Source organism: Anser anser, assembly GCF_964211835.1.
Source record: "Anser anser genome assembly, contig: HAP1_SCAFFOLD_225, whole genome shotgun sequence".
NCBI lineage: Eukaryota > Metazoa > Chordata > Aves > Anseriformes > Anatidae > Anser > Anser anser.
In genome coordinates, this window is record NW_028154213.1 from 33,627 (window position 1) to 57,915 (window position 24,289).

The 24,289-nt window shown below is 36.3% G+C and overlaps 1 pseudogene across 1 annotated transcript in view; it reads left to right on the forward strand.

The window, feature by feature from the left end:
• Positions 1 to 24,289, forward strand: part of LOC310895899 (adhesion G-protein coupled receptor V1-like) — a 71,648-nt pseudogene that overhangs the window by 14,841 nt on the left and 32,518 nt on the right. Inside the window, exons 8-21 of the transcript in view lie at positions 3,143 to 3,175; positions 4,926 to 5,052; positions 5,141 to 5,326; positions 7,176 to 7,356; positions 7,971 to 8,134; positions 8,772 to 8,895; positions 9,287 to 9,553; positions 12,042 to 12,168; positions 14,264 to 14,481; positions 15,705 to 16,449; positions 17,803 to 18,176; positions 20,009 to 20,185; positions 23,163 to 23,343; positions 23,964 to 24,166. The product of the transcript in view is annotated as an adhesion G-protein coupled receptor V1-like (transcript). The remainder of the gene's footprint in view (positions 1 to 3,142; positions 3,176 to 4,925; positions 5,053 to 5,140; positions 5,327 to 7,175; positions 7,357 to 7,970; positions 8,135 to 8,771; positions 8,896 to 9,286; positions 9,554 to 12,041; positions 12,169 to 14,263; positions 14,482 to 15,704; positions 16,450 to 17,802; positions 18,177 to 20,008; positions 20,186 to 23,162; positions 23,344 to 23,963; positions 24,167 to 24,289) is intronic.

Consider the following 24,289-nt stretch of genomic DNA (forward strand, 5'->3'; position numbering starts at 1 on the left):
GTTTAATAATGACAGCCATGTAGATTCACAGTGGAAATTAAGTTTCTCATGTGTCTTTCAGAACACTCAGGTTCTGCAGAAATTCCAGATTTTGTCAAAAGTTATTAACTTCAAAGCTATTTTTCATTTATTTATTTAATTATTTTGTGGTTCTAGTTAGTTCTTAACATTGAAATTCTCATGGTACCTTAAACTTAGTCAAAACTCTAATTTCTCCTATTTTCTTGTACTGCATGTTTAAAAAAGTGTAAGAAACATTTTGAAGCTCCTGTCAGTTGTCCTAATTCATCTGTAGTTCTTGCTACATAATAATTATGATTTTTTTTACTGAAAGAATTTCCCTAATGATCAGTCATTTCACATTAGTCTTGTTGTATAAGAAATGCTTTACACACTTTGAGGTTGTATTTCTTTTGGCAGCATCATAAGCATTGCCAGGGTTTACTGTCTGTGACGATATGAAACTTCATGTCCATACATAGCCATTTTACAGGAAAAAATAAGCTGAGGATAAAAACAGGGAAGTGGCTTTCCCAGTGACTGGTATCACCTTATTCCTGGTCAAGAGTTCTTTTCACTAGCTGGAGGAGCTGCTGGCCACGGTTAAGCCACCATGTCAAAGCAGCTGTTTTAACTTTTATTGCTGCTTCTGAATAGCCCTCTTTGTCCTGTTTCCATACTGCTGTCAGAGGAACACCTAAAGAGCTGGTTTCACATACCACGAGGAGTGAAACGGGACTGAACTGGACCCGTGTAGTGTCAGGCAGTCTGGGAGCATCTCCTCCGTGGTGTAAGGGTGGTATATGAACGCCCCTCTGTTCTTCGAGGTTGGAAGTGCACGTGGCAGGGGATGGGGCTGGTGTCCTGGCAGCTCTCTGGTGGCACGGACCCTGTGTCCAGCCCCGTAGCTCCTCCGGGTCGATCTGAGCTGGCTGCTGGAAGTATTATGCAGCTATTTGCTGAACGCTTCACCTTGCCTGGTTTAGCCCTGTATGGACTTAGGTTTAGCACATGAAGAGTACACTGAACCGAAAAGCAAGCATTTGGATTAAAAGGATAAAAGTTTGCAGGATGTGAGTATGATAATTGCATTACAATGTAATTGTTCAAAACAATAGAATTGGGATTTTTTTTTTTTTTATTATTCCTAGAAAAAAGTAAACCTGTGAGAATACTTTACAACAAACATTTTGGATTTAAATTTAAAATGTACTTTCCTAATTTATCTTTGTTCTCTTAATTCTTCTTTTTTTTTCAATACTATTTTTTAAAAATTTCTTGTTAGGGATATGCATTCTATGTTATGAAAAGTTACATGTATATGCCTTAGAGTATAGATATAAAGAATACTACTGAGTGCACCATTCTTCGAATCACAGAATGGCTCAGGTTGGAAGGGACCTTAAAGATCATCCACTTCCAACCCCTCTGCCATGGGCAGGGATGGCACCTACTAGATCAGGTTGGCCACAGCCTCATCCAACCTGGTCTTGAATACCTCCAGGGATGGGGCAGCCACAGCTTCGTTCATTCATTGTTTGCTTAACAGCATCTTGGAGCTGGAAACCTAAACCTAGCTGCTTCTATTAAGTTTCTGCATAGGATGTTTTATGACTTTTTGGAGAAGTAACTAACATTACTGTGCCAGGGCAGTGATAGCGGTCTGACCACTCATGGTATCAGCCAGAGAAAAAAAATGACCAGATAATAAATAAATAAACAAACAAACAAACAAATAAGTAAATAAATAAAAGGATCCAGGTGTTCAAGATGGGGTTTGTATGGAGAAACCACCTGAACAATGTTCTTTTTTACCAGTTGATGGACTGAATTTTACTGGTTGCTTCCTGACCTGAAAGCTGTCTAGGTTTAATACATATCAAAAGCTCACTTGATATAGTGATTCATTTTTATTTTCTGTTGTAAATTATTTTACTAACAGCTTAGCGATATAATTAAATTTTAGCATTACCAACTCTGGAATCTTCTCCTTGATCTTTTCATTGTGTTAATATTTTGCTGTTTTTTGAATGCTTTTGCATGTTTCTGAGGGAAGGGAGAATGTCTCAATATATACCTAGCTTCAGTGAATATCAATAACAAATTTCAATTAATTCAGACTTCCTATTCGAAAGAACGTCTGTGAATGTATTTACTTCTCAGAATTTAGAGTGAACTCTTGTCTGTATTGAATTCCAAATTTAAATTATTTTTGAGATTAGTGGAGCCCAATTATCACCTTACAAACACTGTTTTAATCTGTTTTTGGTGCTTTGATAGACGATACAGTTTTTGTATTTAATGTATTTTTGATTAAGAAAGCCAAAATACATGATTACTATTGCAGAATAATGCTGCCCTTTTGACTGACTTCATGTGGCAGTTTTGTTATAAATGCTTGGTTGAAACTTGATTTAATTTTTTAACCTTTGATTAGCAAATACCTTTTCCTTTCCCCTTTTTCTTTTTTTTTTTTTGTCCCTTTATTTCCTTGTCCCCTCTTTTTCCCCTTTTTCTCCTTCTGCTTCTCTTTCTTATATTTGTATTTATGTTATACATGTATATATACTACTTTGGTAATCTGATTAACTAAAAAATTGTTGTAAATGAGGTTTGCTGTGATTTTGTGCCTAATTACTTTTCCTTGTGTACCCATCAGTACTCTTTCTGTGCTTATCTGTTTTTATCATTACTTTGTCAGACTGATGAAACACCATATCACAGAGGCACGTAGATGTATTTCCCTAATAAAGGGTTATAATCGTGGATGGCTGCTGCAGTTGTGATCACGCAGTCAGTAATCAAGCTCTTTGAGGAGGGCTTGGTAGGGAACACCTTGAGTGGCTCTTGACATGCTGAATTGGTCATGGGGTCACTCCTCCTAAGTGGGAACTGCCCACTTGCTGGCCTTTGTCAACAGGAAAATGCCAAGCAAGCAGGGTTCCCATAAAAAGAACATTATAAACTTTTGGAAAGTAAAAAGAAAGCCTTCTTTTTTTTCTTTTTCTTTTTTTTTTTTTTGTCCCTTTTGTTAGTTTTTTGTTCTTTTATAAGATGGGTAGTATTGAAATTTTAGTAAGTGGCACTTTCATTACTTTCTACATCCTCTTTTTTTTTTTTTTTTTTTCCTCTGTGTTGACAGGGTAGAGACAGAAAGGTTTGTCGTGTTCTTTGGGTAAGTGCGGTGAACTGTTTTCTGTCCTCAGTGAATCAATGCTTTGTTTTAGAAGTGGTTGGTTTGGACAGAAACTGTCTTTATCATTTCTTTCCCCCCCAAGAATCACGTCTCTGCATCTCTTCAGACAACGCATGCTTCCCCTTTGGTGTTTCGTTTGATGGCATGGGGTTCTTGCTTGAAGGCATTTCTTTATGTAGGATCTGTGAATGATGAAAGTTATGAATGCATGGCTCAGTGTTTGATATTTGAGTGTTTCATGGAATAATGAATTAATTGTTTTAAACTGCTACAAATACAGTTTGCCCCAACTAAATGGCTGAACTGATTAGAGTTACAGAGTAATTTTCTCTAGTCAAAGACAAGGAAAGTTATCTTGATTTAGACTAACATGCATATAATTTATATAACACAGGTTATTTTTTCTACCGACTTTTTTTTTTTTTTAAACATGTAACAAACATGAGCACGTTACTCTATTAAATAGGTATTACCTATTTTGCATCCTGTACCCTGTCCTGTAGACTGTGCTACAACAATGCTAAGTTGTTTTTGTGTGTGTAGGTTCCAGTTACTTAAAACGTGCTTCTGGACACAGTTCTGGGCCTGATTTCAAAAACTGGATATAATAGATCACATTTCTTCATGAAATAGTGTTTGATAAAGTCTAGGTTGTAGCACAGTGAAAGCACAAAAATATGTACAGTATGCAGGACCACGATTTCATTGAAAAATACAATACTGACAGGAAACGTGAAAGATGCAAAGGAATCTAAGTACCTAAAACTACATGTAATAAATCATATGCAGACCATCAATCTGAAGGTGTATTCTTGATGCATCCTGCAATAGTGCTTCTCTGGAATTTTTAATATAAGAAATTTAAAATGATGAAAATTACTGCTTCTGAGGAAAGGCAAGCAAGTAATATGCAAGGTTCATTACTGTTATCAGATACTGCCCATTCCTGTCACAGAGTACGATCAAGATGGTGTAGGAGAAGCCCAGAGAGAGAAATCCTTTACTGAGAGGAATCTGAAGTATGCGTATTTGGTCAACGTACTTCATTCTTGCACCATTCAGCATGTGCTTTAAAGGAGTAATGAGAAAGGGGAATGAGTCTGAGCTACTGAGAGCAGGTCCAACATTTTGTAGAGTCAGACAGGGATCCTACAGGTAGTCTCCACATCTACAGAAGGCAGGCTAACACAGAGCTGAGGATGAAATCCATGGTATCGAGGGTCAAATTTCTGCCTCTTTATGTCAGTAGTAAACTTTGACAAACAAAGCAATAATGGAAATTTATGCTTTTCAGTGTAATCTCAGCATAGGTGATTTTGGAATTTCCTTTATACCTTGATCCAAGTACAAAGTAGTTCTGAATTTAACTAACTTTTTTTTTTTTTTTTTCCTGGCACTATTCTGTTTCTTTTCCTGTGTGTTGTGTGCATGTGTTATCAAAAACAGACAAACAAACAACAGAGTTACTAGCTATAAAAAGCTAATCAGAAACAAACAAACAAAAAGTTACTTCAGAGGCAATTATTTATTTTATTTATTTATTTATTTATTTTTTACGAATGGATAAAACATTCTGATGTTGTATCATTCTTAACTTGTTTTAATCCTTGTAGGTAACTGTTGGCTTTCATAATTTATTCATAAAATTTGTCAATATCCTGATCTCCTCTGTATGGATTTGCTAAACAGAGTTGCAACTTGAAAAAAACCTCTTACCTTCCTTTCTCAGGGTCAGTGTGGAAAATCAGATACTGAAATACGGGTTTACTACTTGTGAAATTACAATTTTGGAAAACGATGATCCTGGAGGAGTGTTCGAATTTTCTTCCTCTTCCAGAGGTCCCTACAGCATCAAGGTAGCTATCCGAGTAACGTCACTTAAACATTACAGACGACTTAGTTCTAACAGAGTGCTAGAAAAAGATTAATTTTATTTTTTTGCAGGAAGGGGAGTCTGTTGAGCTGCAGATTGTTCGCACTAGAGGAAGCCTCATCAGACAGTTTCTGCGCTACACTGTAGAACCAAGAGATAATAATGAGTTTTATGGAAGCACAGGAATTCTGGAGTTTAAGCCTGGTGAAAGAGAGATCATAATTACTCTACTGACAAGGATGGATGGGATTCCAGAGGTAAGAATTAATATTTTTCTCTCTTTAAATTGCATTCACATACATATTTGTTTGTCACTTACTAAAATATAGATGGTTTCACCTGTAAATACCAGCAATTTTTCTGTAACATTTGAAGGCTTTCTTTTTCTTAAGTGTGAGAAATAGATAGAGGAGGAGTGACTGAAAGGCCTATAAGATAGTCAAGCACCATATGAAAGCACTTTATATCAATACAAATCAGGTCTTGTCAGTCTTGCCTGAATATTCATTTCTCTGATATCTCTATTGTTTTGTAATCCCAGAAATCTGCACAATTTGAGGCATGTGTCTGTTGCTTTTCTCTTTGCTTTCTGCTTTTCTGTAGCTTGTTCCCTTTCCTGTGCATCAGCCATCCTGGATTCCATCAGGAAGTTTGCAAGGGTTTGATTTTACCACATTTATGTTAACATAAATTTTAGCTGCTGTGATTCAGCATTTTTTGCTGCCTTTACATGCACATTCCTATGCTGTATTTTGCATAAGCAGTTAGTTGTGTTTGTCTGATCCTGCTAATGAGCTGATCTAGGAGTAAGATGTCAGAAAGCCAGCTTTACAAAACATAAAGGTTTTAGGAAGGTTAATAATCTTTTTGTAGGGCCAGGTGGTCATCAGTCATGGATTGAAGGAGGGATGGAGGACCATATGATGAGGAAATCAGGGGATCACAGCAACTCCAACTTCAATTGCATAGGCTGCTGTAGAAATTCAGGTTTCTTTTCCCTACATACTCCAAAGAAAGGAGACATAAGAAGTCTGAACTCCACTACAGAAGCCAGGAACATAAGTTAATCTAGTAAAACTTAGGCACTAAAACAGCGGGTTATTTAATAGTTCCATTCCCAGTTTTTACTAGTTCATCAGCAGGCTGAGATAAAAGTATTTCCCTGCTTACAGCAGTATTATTAGACTAGGTAAGTCATCCTGCTGAAATGCTCAGGCAAAAACATACGAATTGTAGTGTCAGGACTAAAAAATAAGGAGGTCCTTTTATACTCTTCTATCTCCAAGAGTGGCCAAAAGCCACATACATGAGCAGGACATATATAATCACTTTCCTCCAGAATGCCATCCCAGCCTCCAATGGTGGGCAGTCCAAGGATGTCTGGAGTAATGGATGGTATCTTTGGGTGCCTTCAGATTTTCTTTCTGTTAATTGAAGCAGTTACGCTTTGAACGCAGGTAAGGTTTTAGCATCCATGACATTCTGTAGTACTGAACACCATTGTTTAATTGAATTGTATGTGAAGAACCAGTTCATGTGTGTTTCTTTACTGCTAACCACCAGCCAGTTTCACTGAGTTCTCCCCAGTGTAGAGTAATGCTGTTTTCTAGATAGATAAATGCAATATTTTTTTCTAATGTTCTCTGATACTTTTTTGAAAGTACCATGTCCCATTAGATTAATAAAGCCAGTTGATCAATTCTTTCTAAATTAGCATGCTGTCCATGGTTTAAAAATCTTTGCTTTACCTGTTACAAAGCCAGGAATCTTAAGAAGTCTTGGAGGAAAGAAAATTTACATTTCAGAGTGTGTTACAAACATTACTTGTGAAATTATGCGATTCTAAATTAAGTACACAAAATAAGTCCTTGCTTATAATAATAATAGACTTTTGGAGAAACTGATGCTTTTAGAGATAGAAAGTTCTCACAATTTCCTTTATTTGATAGCATTATACAAACGTTTATTGCATGTAGAATGTGTGTGATTTCATTTTAAGTTTGTATCCCTTTCTGCCTGATGGGGGACTGTGGACTATAGACCATTTTGTTTTTGATGTGGATGTTGAATATGTATTTTTGTTCTGACTGAGTTTCCCTCTTCTAGCTGGATGAGCTATATTCTGTGGTACTTAGTGGCTACAGTGAAATGCCAGGCAAGTTGGGGAATGCCACAATGGTCAATATAACCATTTTGAAGAATGATGATCCGCATGGTATCATTCAGTTTCTACCTTACGAACTAACAGTAACAATAAGTGAAAGCAAAGGAGAAGTCATCCATACCGGTAATTCCTTTTTATTAGAGTTACTTCTTTATCTGCTGTCTGCTTCTGCAAGTCTTATTTTCCCTGTTCTAGGATAACAGAAGTCTAGGAGACTTCTTACTAAAATCTCCACTCAGGACTTTACAGATTGGTACAATGCCAAGCAAGATGAGCAGCGGAGAGTGAAGTGGAGAAGTATGGGTGTGGAAAAACAGAGGGATTAACTGAGTAAAAAGGATTGCTAGAGAATTTTCCAGACAGGAGGGATGGAGTACTGATGTATGTGCAAAGTGCAACGTGGAGGTAGTAGCTCTGTTGGTGGAGAATGAAGAATGGGGTGTTATATAAGAGAAACATAGAGTTAAATCTTCCTATGGGTGATTTTAATTGATCTATTCAGTTATCAATTACTTTTACAGGCAAGAATTAACATGTGAAATTAAAGCAGTTTGCACTGCTTTAGTAATCTGTCTTTGTGTGTCCTTTTCTGTAGCACTCCAACATGTTACTGGTTTCATAAGAAGTGAAATTGGTTATTATTGTATTTCCTTTTTCTCAGTTTCAGATGTTTCAGATGTTCCTTTTTGATTTCTGTTGCTCTGAATATGCACACTGACTCTGTTTATGTTTTTTAGCTGTTTACAGAGTTGTAAGAAATCAAGGAAACTATGGAAATGTTAGTGTGTCTTGGGTTGTTGATCCAGCATGTACCAATGACGTCTATCCAGAGCAAGGGACTATTTTATTTGATAATCTGGAGTTTTCAAAAAATATCACCATTTACTCACTGCCAGATGAGGTAAACACTTTTACAGTGTTTTGGGGTGAGAATATGGGACAAAGAGTAAGTACTAAAACATTAGAGTATAAGGAGAAAAAAGGAATGTGTGTTTCTCAAGAGCCTAATAACTTGTAGGAAATATCAAAATACTTGGGTAGAACTGAGATAATGTCTGCAAATCATAGAGAAATTTCAGAAGCTGTGCATACCTCTAAACAAAAAAGGTAGAAGCTGAGAGTAATTGTACTGTGGTAAAGTTATAGGAAAGTTTGACTGAAACTCGTATCTTGATAACTGGAATCCTAATTTCAATCCTAATCCTATATGCTGATAAATTTGAAGTAATATAAGAAAGATTACACCTAATGATAAATAAATAAAGCTGTAAAAAAAACTACATGTATCAGAAACATAAAACTGGAAGGTAACTTTTGGGTCATCTGTGCAAGATAAAGAGGAAGGGACTTACTTACAAAAACTGTAGATGGATGATAATTTCTGTATAACTGTATGAATTATCATCCCTCTTGAGACACATAAGGACTGACAAATAAAAACAACACTCAGAAATCTCTGGCTTATTAATCCCCCTAACTTTTCATTTTAAATTCTTCAGTGTTTTGTATGCTAGAAATTAATGTCTTAATACTTTCAGGTGCCTGAAGAGGAGGAAGTATTCACCATCAGTTTATTCAATGCTACCGGTGGAGCCAGGCTGGGCAATGTAACCACTGCAATTTTACAAATAACAAAGAATGATGATCCCATTTATTTTGCAGGTTAGATATTATTGTTTATAAATGTGGAATACATACACTACCTAAAACGGATTTTTTTCACAAACCAGATCATTGCGAAATCGTAATCCCAAAAGAGCAAGTGGAAAAGCTCCCCAAACTTTTTTTTTTTTTTGTATTTAATTTATATTTGTTTCCTTCAGAACCTTCCCATTTTTTTGTGTGTGTCATTTTTCTCTTTGTTGATGTTGAGATCAGTTAGGAGGCAAGGTACAAAATATTCTCTCGTACCTGAATTATTTCCTACCTTTATCACATACATCTTATTGTTTCATTGAAGAGGAAGATCCTACTAGAGAGAATTAAGAAAACAGAGCAAATGCAAGCAACTCAGGCTTGAACTCAGACAGATTTGTTGCTTTTGTATTTTCAGAACCTGTGACAGTGAGTGTTCAAGAAGGAAGTGTTGCAAACTTTACAGTCCTAAGGAATGGATCTGCTGATGTCGCTGTTGTTGTCCAGTATATTACTGTTAATGGAGATGCAACAGCTGAAGAGGGAGACTTTGTTCCCAGTGGAAAGAACAGTGTCATTTTGTTTGATGTTGGAGAAAGGGAGCAGAATTTATCTGTGTATATCAACGATGATGATACCCCTGAAACTGATGAAACATTTTATATTATCCTTTTCAATTCTACAGGTAAGTCTTCCTTTTTTTTTTTTTTTTTTTTTGCTGGCAATTTCTTAGTATCTTGGTCTTATCATAAAGCAATATTTAAATGCCAAGAATTATACGAATAATGTTTGCTTCAAGATTTTTATACAATAAATGCATACTGTGTTTGAATTTTCATCCTTAATTATTTTATTGGAAACAAAAATCAAATGATAGAGTTGATACTTTGCCTGCAAAAACAACTGGAGTGAAAGTCCCTTTTCAAATATAAATGCTCCAAATTAGATGGACTTCAATACAAAAACACAAAGCAAAAAAAAAAAAAAACAAAATTTAGTACCCAACAGTCTTAGGAAAAGAGGTATTCTTTTAGTTATTTTTTTCATGCTCCAGAGTGTATTACAAAACTACATGATTTTTGTAAAAACAAACAGAACTGCCATATTTTGGAGGAAGGGTATGTAATTGCTCTATTTTATTAGTAGCGAAAAGTATGCATACATTTTTTTCACTCTGAGACTATAGTTTTAAAAGGCTTAATTTGCAGAAAAATATATGTCACAATTTACCCAGGGGACCACCTCTAAAGAAAGGATTTATTACCTTAGAAATAACGTATTTTTGTTTATTTATTTATTTTTCAAAGTTTACACTTAAAAAGGAATGACCAAAATTATTCAGCCCATTCCTCACGTTTTTGAAATACATATCTTTTAGAATAAATTATCACTGTTATGTAATATACATGAGAAAATAAAAGTGAAGTATAAGAAATTCATAATTTTTCCAGAGCCCTAAGTATTTAATAAAGACCCTCCCCACACCTAGCTCCAACAAAACTCATGGTGTTGTGGGAGAGTCATTTGCAATTGTGTTATCAAATTTTAATTTACTGCCCTTCATTTTTTACTGTTCTCTAGTTGAGAGGTAATAACAGGCTCTGAATCTGCTGCAAATCTTTGCAATGCAAAGCAAAGCTGTATTGAATCAGCCATTGAAACCTGAGGGGCTGTAATTTAATAAAGCAAAGAAAGATGATGGCAATTAACCATCAGACTATACCTTCAGATTGTGTGACACGTTCTCAAAGTAAAATACCTACCAGGTATTCAATTCAAGATTAGGAAACCTAAAATTAGATTTCTTCATCTGTAAGCACGCTAAGCATCTTAGTTCTCATTACAGTCTCTGATGGTCTTAGTCTTTAGCAGTCGATAAGACTGAAGTGATTGAGGTCATGCTACAGTGGACACCCTGCGGCTGGCCTGTGAGTTTCTCACAAGGCAGCATTGATCTTGAGTTGAATCCTTCCCTGAACATTGGTAGCAGGCAGCCAGAGGTTGACAGGGAAAGCAGTAATTTGAGTATAAGGCAGCTAAGCTATTTCCCAAGGTCGGCTGGTATTCACTGTAGTACCCAGGTCTCTTATAAAATATCAGACTAGGGAAAGGATTAGACAAAACCATTCTTCTTCCTTCATAAGTTTTCTCTTTTGTTGTCTCTTTCTACTTTAATAACTTTCTTCAGGATCTACTGGTAGCTCCCAATACTACCCCATTGGGAACATATCATGGCTTTTCTCCTAGCACATGGGGAATGGGTATCCATAGCCTCCTTTTTCCTCTAAAATGAGCATCATATAGTTTTACAGCCATTCTAGAATCACTAAGAATAAAGAATATTTCTATACATATTCCTGAAAGCAAAAGTTGGTTTTCTTTCTATGATTGGTTACATACAGTGGCCTTGACTGTTCTGAAATTTTTTTGGGGACTGTTGTTCCTGAGAGAAAATACAAATAGAGGTATATGAAGTTAGAGGAATAAGCACATTGTTTAACGTGGAACAAAATTTAGTCGGACACTTTCAAAGAAGACAAAAAATGGGGTGGGTGTGGACACATTATGTTCATCTATGGACAATGCAATGGAGTTAGAATTAACATCCCTTAATATTTACCTGTACTAATATGCACACTGAAAGCCTGCTAGCTTCCCATCTACATAATAAGAATCTTATGTTTCTTCCTTTTAGATATTCTTTGATATGGGAGTGAATAAACTCTTAGACATTGCTCATAGCTTGTATTTAGTTTAAATGCAATACTTTTCTTCTAGGTCTAAAGAAGGTCGGGGCTCTCTGAATACCTTACTCTTTTATTCTGTACCTCTGAATATCTTATTCTTTTGACTTGTCCAGATGATCAAACAGAAAATGTTACCTCACATAACAACTACATGCAAGGATACTGTGTAGTAAGAATCACATCTTCTCAGTTCATGTCATTTTTCCTGAAAATCTTACGTCTTGCTCTCTGGATGGTACACTACTTAAATACTTTTACTCTGATTTGCCTGCTGCTGAATACCTCAAATTCTGTTTTTCACTGACTTTTATAATTGTCCTTTTCTTTGTATAAAAGCAATTGTAGTGAGTAGAAAACATAATTGGATTTAGAGTTACCTACATTTCTGATTCCAATTTTAATAATAATAATTGTCCTCTTTTTTAGGAGATACAGTTATCTTTAAGGCTGGAATGGCAACAGTTATTATTGAAGCAAATGATGATCCTAATGGAATTTTCTCTTTGGAACCTTTAGAGAAGCCAGTTGAAGAAGGCAAAAGTAACATTTTTTGGTAAGTAACGTTTAAAGAATATCTTTGCACTCTTTTGGAACTGGTGTATGTGGTACTTTATAAATAGCACTTTGATTAAATCAAATGCACAAGTGTGCATTGATAGAAGTGCACTATAGAAAAACAGTTTTACAAAATTTTGGATTAAATGATTTGTAATGTGTTGAAGACATCACCTGTAATACTATGGAGTACACAGTAAATATTAAAAAGTGCACAGAAGCTCATGTTGAAATGTAACTAAATAAGACTTCAGCATTGATGTTCTGTTATAATCTCAGGAACCTGTAGATACAGAAAAATCTGAATGATTGAGCACAATATAACCTAGGCTGACAGAAAAAGAAAAAAAACCACTCAACAAATAGCTAAATAAAACTGTGTGGCACTAGGTGGCTTTTTGTACCCATCTTTGAAATTTTCAACTGCAAACTACTGTATTCTTTCTTTCTGTTTTTGTATTTTTTTTTTCTTTTATCTGTTAATTACAGATTGAAATCTATACTTAAAGTCCGGATGTGACACTCTTCATTAGTCTGACCTTTGAAAGTATTTTCCTTTGTGCCACCATGATATATTGAAGAATTAGCAGGGTTAAAAATTGAATGCACTTGGCATCTCGCCTTGTTACATTCATTTCATAAATTTACTATGGGGTTTTAATTGGATGAAAAAATGATTTTTCGTTAAGAAATCTTGAGACAGGCTGTAAAGAGAAGTTAGGTCACAATAAATGCGATAGTGCAAATAGTTAGGGAAGAGGTTCTTCTTGCATTTAAAAAATCATCCTTTTTTTTTTGTCTGTTTGTTTTAAAGCCTTGAAGCAGATGCTTATGGCTGTGAATTGGTTCTTTATGCTTGTGTCAATACATCTGAAATATGAATAGTCTCAAGAAAAGAGGATATTAAGTTCATTGTGTGTTTGTTGTTGTGCTGTTCACTGTTTTGGGCTTTGTTGTTTTTTTGTCCTTTATAGTCTAATCTGCAGGATAATTTTTGTGGATTTGGTGGTGTTAAGAATATTGTTTTGATGTAAACATGCTTATATACAGGTGCTTTATGGAATTATAGGATACCAAGATCTCCAACATCTGAGGAACCTGCTCAGTCATCATTGATAAAATATATTTACTAGGGATCTGTCTCTTCCATACTGTCACTACTTTGACAGTTGTGTAGCATATAAAAAAGTGGTCAAAGTAGCATGTAACCAAACCACCGAAAACACAGAGGTTTTAATGAGGTAATTGGAGTTAGTGCAGCAGCGCTACACAGCTGGGATAGAGCACCCTGGTTAACGCCACAGAAGAAAAACCTTTGGAAGCAGAAACAACATAAATGTGTTGCTGTGGCTGGACTAGTTTAGCTGAACTAATTCTTCAACCTGATATAATCTATTTATAAGGCATTTTATGTCACCGTGCAAACCGACAGAAGCAAACTTCCTGTATGTAAGCGCACTCTTAATAAAGGCACTGTATGGGTCACTTTTTATTTGTAGTGCCTTTTTGAAATTAGTGTAATTGTGTTAGCAGATAGTTACCAAAAAAAAAAAAATCTTTTCATTTACTACGTTCTTAATCACAAATAACAGTAGATTTCTGAAAGCCGTAGAATGTAATTCTAATTTAATACAAGTGTAAGAAAAAGTTTAAGTAGACTTGATGACTGAAAGGAGAAACGTTTGTGGTTAAATGTAGATGATTCTCTTTCCTGTCTAAGAGTGTCCAAGTATATTAATTTTTAATGTTAACTTTCTGAACTATTATGCATTCATATTTATTATTATAAATTGGAATTACAAGACACAGTGATGTGTAGCTTCACAGTAGTATTCTGCATGGACCTGCGTATGCTACTTCTGTTTTCTAAAGTACGTATTCCGGGAGTAGAATTGTACTGCAAAAGTGGTTGCCTTTAAAAGGAAGGCTTCATGGAACAGTTGTAGTATATTAGCATTTTACTTTATATTACATAGTATATTACTTCTTACTGTAAGGAAGATTACAGTAAAAGGAGTCTCCACATTTTCCTTTTCTACTCAACGCTGATGCATGCCTGCCAGGACTCTCATTCTTTCTGTATCACTGAACAGGATTTTGAGACACAGAGGACACTTCGGCAATGTTTCTTTGACCTGGCAGTTGTTTGATAATAACTCTGCACTGAAGCCAGGAGAAGAATTCTATGAAACTTATGGGACTGTGTGCTTCATGGATGGTGAAAGGTCGAAGTCAATAACACTACGTGCCATTTCAGATAGAATTCCTGAATTCAATGAATTTTACATTCTAAAGTTGGTGAATGCTTCAGGTATTGTCTTCCATATCACCATTTCCTTCATATCTGGTAGAAAAGAGTTATGTTTAATCAATCAAAAAGAAACCAACACTAGAAAGAGCATTGCTTTGAATCATGTCTTGATATCCTATGCTTTTCTGGTAAGGTTTTAGGTCTTATTTTTCATTTAATCTTGATTTCCATATATAGAGAGTTACTCAGTTCCCGAATTACTGTTAAACACATTTTGGTGATCTGAACTTTAAAAGGGATGCCTCTTGGTTTTTGAAATTAAACTTCTTAAAGTTCAGAAGTTTCATTTCAAAAACCAAGAGTTCTGAATTTCAGATACATAGATCTCCATGCACAAAATATAAAACAAAGATACTAACAAAGAAATAACAAAGGTATTAAAGGTTATGTGTGTCTACCATAATAGAGGTTGCTTTTTTGTTTGTTTGTTTCCCTAGAGGAGGTAAAATACTTGTAGTTACCACTTCACATGACTTAAATTACAACTTTAAATTGCTACTGGACACATTTCCTAATCTGGATTAATTCCACTTTAGTACTATTCATGGTCTTCTGTGCTCTGATACAAGTGAAAATGTGTGTTGGCCTTTCCTGTAAGTGAAGTCCATACGGATGTACAAAAGATTTCCTGCTTATAACAGGTAGATCACTGTACACTTTGAACACGGAGATTCTCCATTCACAACATGATCTTCATATCATGAATTCTTACTGTGCAAAGATAGATGACTAACACCAGGACTGGGCAGCAGTTTTAACACACAACTGGTTACTGTTTCTGCAAGGTGTATGTACTTCTGTATCAGAGGCAACAGGCAAGATTTTGCCATTCTCTATTCCTGTAAGTCTTTGAGCAATACAAGAATTGAATTTGGCCCCCATGCTTATCAAACGAATCAAAGGTAACCTACCTTATTGGCTAATTAAGAAAAGATGGACCTTGTCATGTTTCACCTGAAAGACATCTGTGTGTTTTACAGCTGAAAAATAGCATGTGGGTTTGTTTTCTACTGAAATTACATCAGCACAGTGTTTTAAGAATAATACAATTAACCTATGTAATTTTCAAGTTAGATCATTTGCTATAAGTCCAGAGGATCTTAAAGGAGGGTTTGAGGTTTTTTTAGAAACTTGTTTTATTAAAAAAAAAAAAAAGTACTTTGAAACTTTTTTCTGAGTGTGTTGTTTAATCATTAACTTTTACTCTAACTTCTATTACGCAGGTGGGTCTCCTGGTCCTGGTGGTCAGTTATCTGAAACCAGTCCTACTGTAACTGTCATGATCCCTTTCAATGATGACCCTTTTGGAGTGTTTGTTATAGATCCAGAGAGCCAGGACAGAGAGATAGTGGAAGATACTCTTTCTGAAGATGACCTTTCCTATATTACGGACTTCACCATCTGGAGACAGCAAGGCACCTTTGGTGTTGTCCGACTAGGTTGGGAAATACTGTCTAGTACCTTCCAAGCTGGACTGCCATCAATGGTAGATTTCTTGTTGCTTGGATCATTCCCAAGCTCAGTACAATCACAGCCCCACATGAGGCGCCATCACAGTGGAACAGACGCTCTGTATTTCAGTGGAAAAGAGGATGCATTTGGCATTATCGGTCCTGAATACCCATAACAATGGAAATAATGCAGTAACCAATTTTACATTTTCAGCTTGGTTAATTCCTAATGTCAGTACAGATGGCTATATAGTTGAAAAGGATAACGATAATGGGACTTTATATTATGGTGTGAAAATTCAGACAAATGATTCTCATGTTTCTGTAGTGCTTCATTATACAGCATTAGGGTCCAATATGACATACATGGCTAAAACATCAGTCATGAAATACCTGGATGAGAATACTTGGCTTCACGTTCTGATTACTCTGGATGAAAGTATAATTGAATTTTACGTTGATGGAATTCTAGTTCTGGGAGGAATGAAGAGTCTAAAAGGAGAAGCAATTCTTGATGGTGAGCCTTTGCTATTTTTCTCCATATATAAAGCTCTGAAATGCATAGTCTAGCCACTTCAAAGGTGGAAGAAATACACTGAAATGATTATATCTGTTAAGTTAATTGAAAGGAATGGATAAGAATTCTTTGAGGATTTTCAGAAAGCCTATGGAAATTGTGTGAATGTTCTAAAAAATTCAAACTGCTGCGATGTTGAGTGAGAGTAGAGGACTATTAATTGTATGGTGTACTATTTTATTTCTGCTTTTAAAATTCCAGGTTGAAGTTTAAGAAATCAAATTTTCCATTTGTAAAAAGAATAGTACTTCTGCAATTAGTAATTTCCATCACACTTGCAGTACTGTAGCTAAGCTGAGAGGCTGAGAGGTTTTTTTTTTTCCCTCCCTCGGTTTCTAGAACAAATATATGTGAAATGCAATTATGCTTTTATTGCTAGAAGGATATGTCTGTGCTGTAAATTTTCTTTATTAGTGGGGATGGCGTGTGTCTGGGGATAATGCAATAGTAAGGCAAGTATGTCATCTCTCTCCGTTGAATGTTGGGTAATACACAGTGGTGTGCATAGCAGCCCAGTTTTTCTCAGCATCCTCCACTTTGTGCCCTGGGACTTTTATCAGTTCCTGTGGTTGCTCATCTCTACAACTGCCACTCAGTGTCATATGTATGACAATACACTGAAGAGCACAGCTTTTTTTGTTTGTTTGTTTTCTTTCGTTTTCTGAAAGGCAACTGAAAACAGCTGATGTGTGTGTTTTAGCACAAGAGCATAGCATGGCACAGAATAGGATAGAGTAGGAATGAATATGAGGCAGCTGTGATCCTATAGTTTGGAGACAGAGAAATATAAATGCTGTTGTAAAAAGAGTTTGGAATTTGCATGGAATTACAGTGTGGTGGATGAAATGGATGTCCAGAAGGGTTAATGCAGTAATCATGAGTATCATCAGAATGGATCAGCTGCCCTAGCAGAGGGAAACAAAGTAGGATTTGTTCAGCAAAACAAGGGCTAAAAGGGGTTGCAGTTCTGCTCTGAAAATCTGTGGAGGAAAGAGGGAGCCTCAAGTCTCTAAGACTTATAAAAATGAGGGATGATGATAATGTGCTGCTAGAACTAATAGGATGAAAAACTTGGACAGCATAGGATGGAATTGTTTGGCCTGTGAGGACTTACCTGTAACATTGAGATGAGGCTCAAGGAACCTCCTGATTTTGGATCTCAAGATCAATATGATTCCTCATCCAGGGGCAATGAACAGTTTACCATTGGTTTTTAAGAAAAACAGGTAGTCAGTTGCTGACTGTTTCATACAAATACAATAACATGAGAAAAAATTATAATTTCCTTCTCAGGTCCAGGAATAGTAAGAATTGGAGCAGGAATCAACGGCAGCAGTAGGTACACAGGGTTAATGCAGGATGTAAGGCTTTATGAGCGTAAGTTGACACGAGCAGAGATCTATGAACTTCATGCAACTCCTGCAAAAAGTGATGTCCACCCTGTCTCTGGGTATTTGGAGTATTGGCAAGGAGAGACCAATAAATCATTCATCGTGTCTGCAAAGGATGACAAAGAGGAAGAAGGAGAAGAATTATTCATACTAAAGCTCATTTCTGTGCGTGGTGGAGCTCGAATTTCACAAGAAAACACCACAGCAAGATTAAGAATACAGAAAAGTGATAATGCTAATGGTTTATTTGGCTTCACTGGAGCATGTATCCCTGAGGTAAGGTGGTCATAATGGAAATTGTAGGTGATATTTCAGGCACAGAAAGCTAAATGGCAGGACCAAGTGACCTGAACAAACCCTAGATTTTGCAGTGTTTGCTTTTGTGGTTAAGCAAAGTTTTCCTAGGATTTGGAGATGCATATGTTCTGTTAATACAACCTCAGTTCCACTGGGATTTACTATATAATTTTAAAAAACTAAAGAAAAAAATGGTTAAGAAAATTTAGTTTACTATATAAACTGAAGACTAAGGCTTAATTTTTTTTTTCTAGAAAAATATTTTACCTTCACTTCTGTTACATTTGAGTTACCAGTTAAAATGTAAGATTTAATTCTCTGGTTTTTTTTTGAGAATGGATTATTGCAAAGATTTTTATTTTAGTTTTCTGTGTCACATGATGTGTTTGAGATAATTTTACTAGAGATCATGCAATGACAAAGTGTTATGGATTTTTCCACCTTCATTTGCTGTCATAAACTAAGTTATAATTTGCATATGTTTGATGTCAGTTGGTTGATTTAGTAGTGGGTTTTTTTGTTGTTTTAGTTTTAACAGATGAAATCTTTTTTCAGTGGTATCCATTCTATATGCAGAGTGTAAACTTGCTACTTTTTGAGGAGGCTTGAAATAAACATAAATCATTCTTTACTTCTTTAATCAATTATAAGGGGGAATAACATGATAGCTATCTCTACTGGTATTGGATTATTTTGTGGAAAAAAAAATTTAATACAGTTTTCATTTGGGAACTCTTATGAGCTTTAATTACATTCTTTTTTAATCAAAGTGCTTATGATGTTTTTAAAATAACTGTCTTGCCTGAGTGATACTAGTTTTCAGTTTGGTTCAGTTTGCTTATTGTGTGCCTACCATATGCTATGATAATAGATTCCTTCAGGTTCAAGTACCTCTGATACGCTGTGATGCCACAGATCATCAGCCAACCATGAAGAAAAAAAATAATTATATGGCACGGTAATTGTTTTGCACCTATCATATGTCCATTTCACCAGGGAAGTATTAGAGCTCTTAGTGGTGATGCAGGAACACAGCATTTTTTTACCAGTAGTTTAACTGTGCATATCTGTCTACTAGGCAGCTGAAGTCACACACAGTATCTATGCTTTCTTACAAAGCAGCCCTGAAATTTATCTAATGCATAAGATAGCTTTAACCTTTCCAATAACTTTCAGATAAAATTATTTTCTATGTTAATTTTATGAACGTTATTTTCTAAAATAGAAGGTCAGTACCAATTAAAGCTTCATTCCAGAGACGTGAAGTTGTCGCTGCAGAAGTCATGTTATCTGTGAAGATACAGAATTGTAAGGAGGACAGTAGAAGAGAAAAATCTGTTTTTCTGAATGATGATGGTATAGTTTATTTCTATCCATAGTGTGTCTGGTTAGAGAAAGTGCTGATCCAAATCTTTCTTTAAATTATTGCTAAGGAAAATTACAATATTGACGTTATTATAAAGCAATAGTTTCATTTGCTTTCGACAGGTACATTTCAAGCATATTGATTCTGTCTCTGACGCATAGTTTTAGGAAAGGGGTTGTGTCCAGGACGAACTGCAGTGTATTGTTATTTGTTACCTTAATAGTCCTCAGGGAGGCATCAGACTTTTGCAGATTCCACTAGGATTGTTCTGATTGGCATCAAGGTCAGTTTCAGCTTCCTAACACTCCAAAAGAGCTGAAAGTAACATGACAGCAATTTTTTACTTGAACATTTGTCTGGCATTAAATATTTTCGTGTTATTTAATGAAATTGCCTTGATTTACTTTGACAGTAATAAACGTTCCAAATTTTTGCTTTCTTCCAGACTGCTGATGAAGGTTCCACTATATCCTGTGTTGTGGAGCGTACAAGGGGAGCCCTAGACTATGTGTATATAAAGTACATTATCTCACAGGTTGATTCCACTGGCATTAATTACTCTGTTACCGATTTTTCTAATAGCAGTGGCACTATCACATTCGTTCCTTGGCAGAGATCAGAGGTAAACCCTACCTTCCTATTAACAATTCATCCTGTCCTTTACAAACCTCCTGGAAAATACCTTCTGAGGGTGCTTGGCTGGTTTGCATACTAGAGAGTGTTTACTTCACATGGCTTTTCTTCTTATTATTTTTTATTTTGTTATTTTATGTTGTTATTTTTTTGTTATATATATATTTTCTTTCTTTCTTTTTTTCCATCCCTGACAACAAGAAAGTGTTATTTGTAGCTCTGTGTATATGTCAGTTCAAAAGTCACCATGTGTGCATGTACATATTAGATATATGTACATATACATAAAAAATATTAACTGTATTTATGTGTATGTGTACATATACTTTAAAAAGTGTAGATAGTCCATGTACTTTCGAAATTGGAAAATGATCAGGTTTGATCTGAGTGTTGTAACTCAAATTTATGTCCACAACAATTAAATAGGCAATAGTAAGATTCATTGCTGTTCTTGCACTCAAGGCTATCCAGGTTCTGTCTCCTTTTAAATTCAAAATCAGAAACAGGAGATTAAAGGTGTTCTTGTAACAATAGCTGTTTTTGAGTCTCCCTGAAATGATTACTGTCTGCTTTAATCTATTCCTCTGCATAAAGTGTGCGAGCAACTGGAACATAAGGAAATTATTCAATATTCTGGCCTTAGAGACACCTGAAATTGGTAATCAGAATTGCATCTCTGAGTTGGGGGAGAGAAAGAGAAATGATACATAAGGGAAGCTTTAGCTGCTTCTGAGAAAGCTTTCTAAAAGTCTTACGAAATTCCTTATCTGAATTAGTTTAAAAAAAAAAGAAAAAGAAAAAAGAAATACCAGGATACCAGGATACACTGAAGAGTAGGAATTCAAAGCTACAGAGGCCCACAATTAAAAAATTATGTGGGCAGACTGGAGGTCCAAAAGAGGGCCAGAAAGATGATCAAAGAGCTGGAGAACCTGTCCTCTAAGGAAAGACTCAAGGGGTTAGATCTTTTCACCCTTTAGAAGGGGACTTTGATCCCATTATTACAGTACCTAAAGGGCAGCTCCAGAGTTGACAGAGGCTCTCTCTTCTCAAGAAACCACAGGAGAAGACAGAGGGCAAAGAGTACAAAGATAGAGTGGGAGAGGTTTTGTCTTGAAATTTTTTACAACTACTGGAACGACTTCCTTAGGGACAGGGTCGGGTTGTCCCGACCTCAGCATCTGGGCCAGGGCAATCCCAAGCACAAACACAGGCTGGGCAGAGAAAGCACTGAGAGCACCCCTTGGGGGGGGAAGGACCTGGGCGTGGTGGTTGATGAGAAGCTCGACATGAGCCGGCAATGTGTGCTTGCAGCCCAGAAAGCCACCCGTACCCTGGGCTGCACCAACAGCAGCGTGGGCAGCAGGGCGAGGGAGGGGGCGAAGGAGGAAATTCTTCCCTCAGAGGGCGGTGAGGCCCAGGCCCAGGCTGCCCAGAGGAGCTGCGGCTGCCCCATCCCTGGCAGAGCCCAAGGCCAGGCTGGATGGGGCTGAGGGCAGCCTGGGCTGGGGGGAGGTGTCCCTGCCCATGGCAGGGGGTGGCGCTGGGTGGGCTTTAAGGTCCCTTCCAGCCCAAACCAATGTATGGTTCTATGGTAGAATTCCCATCACCAGGGGTGCTTAAGATGCAGTTGAACATGGTGCTGGATTATTTCATCTATTTTTTTTTTTTCCATGAAACATTGAACTTCATCTTTTGATGTCCCATCCAACGTGGGCTGTCCTATGATTAAAATTCTGTGGTAATAAACAGCGTGTGCTAGAAATAGAAATAAAAATAATCTGTTTCAATGAATTCAATCCTGATGTACAGCACAGAATTGTTAAATTTATTTGAAGAAGTGGTGCGGGACCACAGTACTGTAGAAACAACATACACTTTCTATTATTGTTTGTATAATAAGGATGAATTGTGAGTAGAAAATACCATCCTCAGTTTCACTTATATCAGGCTGCAGAAGTCAATGTGGACTCAAATTCGCTGAAGTCATTTGCAGGGATCCCAGTGACTTCACTAGAACTGTGAATCTGGATAATGTGATGACTGGCAAAAGCGTGTGGTATCTGAAAATAGTTCATTCATGTTATAATAGTTTGTTCATTCAGCTTTATTTCTCTGTGAAATGATATTACTGCATTTCATACAATCATATATAGCAGAAATTTCCAAAGCTTTTCTAGCATGGCAACATAGACGAGGCCCACATTACTCTATCTAGTGGCAGAAAATGGCTGATGTAGGCTCTTGCTACACAGCTTACTGGTCCAATTTACTGCATACATACAGAGGAGCTAATGTGCATGGCTCTAAGAAACGGGCTGGTAGCAAGCTGCTCTTCAGGTGGGATATCCTAAGGGACTTTCAACTGACATTTGTAATCTACTCATTACCATGCCTCTAAATATGATCAGCTACTTAAATGTTTTCTATATGTTTGTCCGACCATATCGAAACATAAAGAAAGATGGAATTTTCTGAAGTGAATGTGTTAGCGTGTTTAGAGCAAGGTTATGTTAGTAAATCGTATGATCTGCAGGTCAAAGTGTCAGGTGGTATAATAAGCTCAATTTATTTGCTCTCTAAATTGGATTAATCACTGTAATGTCTCTTCATAAGCATAATTTCAAAAAGATTTTAAAATTTATCAGATATTTCATGTTCAGTACATGGAAATTAAACTCTGCTTTTGTGAAGATATACAAAACCAACCAAACAAGTATTTATTATCACTTATTTATGTAGTTTGAAACAATTCAGAAAATATGCCTTCCATTTCCAGTAGCTTGGAAGCATTGTTTTTGGAAAGCATATTCTAGACATAAAATGTTATCTTAGAAATTAGTTGAATTTATGTGGAGAGCAAAAATAGTGTCCTTTGCTTTCAGAACTATACAGCAGATACAGCTGACTGACTAATCAAAGAATGTTGCATGGTTTGATTTCTCCATGATTTGGTCCTTCTCTAGGTGTTAAATTTGCATGTTATTGATGATGACATTCCGGAGTTAAATGAATATTTCCGTGTGACATTAGTCTCTGCAGTGTCTGGAGATGGGAAACTAGGTTCAACTCCTACCAGTGGAGCAAGTATAGATCCAGAAAAGGAAACTACTGATATCAGCATCAAAGCCAGTGACCACCCATACGGTAACAATGATGGGAATTATACAGCTTTGTTTCAGATTATTGTGTAGTTCTTTCCAGTCAGATGAAAACTTTGCTTGGTTGTAATAGTTGAGGAAGCAATCTCATATATTCCACTTTATCTAACTTGAATTAATTCATTGTTTATATACATGAATGAATACTGAATTAGTTTTCTTTTATAATTTTACAAAAAGGCCTCAAATCTTCCCTGCCCAAACAAGCAATGATTCTCTTGTGAGGGCAAATAAAGGCTCTGCATGTAGTTGATCCTGTCCAGGTTTTTCATCAAATGAGAATTCCTGACAATGAGAGTCATTTCTCCATATGTCTTGTACCAGTAAATACGCAAAACCGTGGCCTGTGAGGCTCTTTTGGGAAGAGAAGGTTTTATTATTGTGCTGTGCCTTTTATCAAGACTGACAAGAATATCAGTGAGAGAGGGTAAGGCACACAGCACATCTCTGGAAATAGTGTGATTGAGGCTTAAGGGTATACTGGTATATGTGGTTTTTAATTTCAGAACCATCACAAGATATGTTATCAATCACTTTATTTAAATTGTTTATCATCTTTAAAATTTGTTATGAAAAGCCATGTAAGTAGTAATTCTTGTCTTCCAGGTCTGCTCCAGTTCTCTGTGGGGCCACCTCCTCAGCCAGGTGATAAAATGATTCTTCCAGCCTCTTCTGTGCCCCATATTACTATTAAAGAAGAAGCTGGACACGTCAGATTACTGGTAGTTCGTGCACAAGGCCTTCTTGGAACAGTTCTGGTGGAATACAGAACAGTGCCAGTCACAGCTTTCAGTCCCAAAGATTATCAGGTATGGCAACTGCCAAGGTGGTATAATTGTTTTGGAATTAATTAGAGTTATTTATCGTGGAGATAGCTTTCAGTTTGACTGCTCTAGCCCAGCTATGATTCTTTCACAGAAAGACTACTTTAC